We start from the raw sequence: 1,947 nt of genomic DNA on the forward strand, positions 1-1,947 counted from the left end.
AAGAAGCTTTTTTTGCTCAAAGTTGAGAGCAACAGAAACTTAATGATAAAAGTATAAATATTTGGAGGACAGTTTTACAATGACCATTTGCATATGGCTTTTTAATATATCTAAACAAAATTTCCCTCATGCAATATACAGTCTTGATTGTTGCTTTTTTGTTTCCACATAACTTACACACTGTAGTATACACCAATATTTCATTAACTTATGTTGTTGAATAATGTTTCTTTCTATGAGTATAATACATTGAATATATCTGACCATTGTTTGATTGGTCATTTTGCTTTATGAGCATTATAAATTTTACTTGTGCAGGGACCATGCTAATCTTCTCTGCAGTGTTCCAAAATTAGTATATGTGCTACCGAAGTGAGCACAAATCTATTTTATTTATTTTTTTGTGGGTTGGTGAGCAGGGGAAGAAGGTGGGATAGGAGGTTTTCAGGGGAGAAGCCAGGAAAAGGGATAGCATTTGAAATGTAAATAAAGAAAATATCTAATAAAAAATAAAGGAACCAGGAATCACATAAGATCAAAAATAACACATGAGCTACTTGAAAACATATGTCAGAGATCCCATCCTACAAGTTCCCACTCCCATAGACAGTATTGGATATTTTCTCATCTCTTGAGAATGATCAGTTATTCTAAGGGCACAAGCTTTCCCATGTATACTAGTTCAGAATGTCTCAGCAAAAAAGAGACAATATAGTATAATGGTTGGGAAATCCAAAGAAATATGCCCCCCTGCAACCTGAGCACCCAAGAAAACCAGCATCACAGGCCTAGGCCAAATACAAAGGCCTGAGAACAGGGATGTCAGTGATGTAACACTGTGCACAGTCAGAGGCCTGAGAGCCAGATGCAACAATGTCCCAGAGGAGAAAGGATGCATGTTTCAACTCAAGTGGGTTTGAAATCCAATCCTCCCTCTCCCATCATGCCTTGCTCAGGACCTCAAAAGATGTCCTAAGATGGGATATTTTTTTCTCTTTTGAAATAATATAACTACATTTCTCCCTTTCCTTTTCCTCCCTTCAAACCTCATAAACCTTTTTGCTCTCTCTCCAACACATGACTACTTTTTCCATTACTTAGTATTGCATGCATAAGATGATTTTTATGTTTATAAAAAGAATAACATGATAATGCCTTCCAGAAACAGTCTCTGGGACAAACCGAGAAATGGTGTTGTACCAAGTATTTGAATAATGCTTCAGCTAGTGACACTGATATGTCAAATTATTTATTTAATTCAACTATCTTTTTCAGTTACATATTAAAGATTTTCTCTTCATCAAACAGTTATCCATTATGTTCTCAAATGATGTACTTTGGTTTCCTCAGGAGGTGAATTCCCAACATAAATGCTGTCCTTACCCATAATTTCGGCTGCTTTTCCTATCCCAGTGTCTTTCTTCAGATTCATGGGTTTTATTGATCATCTCAATGACAACTTTGATATTAATTTTGCTGATATTTTTATTTTAAATTTTATTAATTTCCAGTATTACTGGTATTTATATTTTATATAATTTTAATTGTTATTCTCTAAAATTAGTGCTATAATTATAAAATTCCTTTAGTTTATTTTTCCATAGTAATGAACATAGTAAAAGTAAAAATAAATAAATAAATAAATAAATTTACTTGCTTGTATGCATAATGAAGAAAACCATTTGTTTGAATCCCACAACTGTTGTAGCTATGTGTACAATTCTCAAATATAAGATAACTATGTTCAGAATTTTGAGGAACTGTTAAAAAGTTTTAATATTTTTTATTACATATTTTCCTCAATTACATTTCCAATGCTATCCCAAAAGTCCTCCACACCCTCCCCCTGACTTCCCTACCCACCCATTCCCATTTATTTGGCCCTGGCGTTCCCCTGTACTGGGGCATATAAAGTTTGTGTGTCCAATGGGCCTCTCTTTACAGTGA

At 34.0% G+C, this 1,947-nt stretch overlaps 1 non-coding gene across 1 annotated transcript; it reads right to left on the reverse strand.

The window, feature by feature from the left end:
• Nucleotides 1–272: 272 nt before the first annotated feature.
• Nucleotides 273–380, reverse strand: LOC115032610 (U6 spliceosomal RNA). Its single transcript, XR_003838252.2, has one exon. It is a non-coding gene; the product is annotated as a U6 spliceosomal RNA (small nuclear RNA).
• Nucleotides 381–1,947: the final 1,567 nt, after the last annotated feature.

The sequence above is a fragment of the Mus caroli genome, unplaced genomic scaffold (genome assembly GCF_978045245.1).
Source record: "Mus caroli unplaced genomic scaffold, Mus_caroli_1 scaffold_13, whole genome shotgun sequence".
NCBI classification, from domain to species: Eukaryota; Metazoa; Chordata; class Mammalia; order Rodentia; family Muridae; genus Mus; species Mus caroli.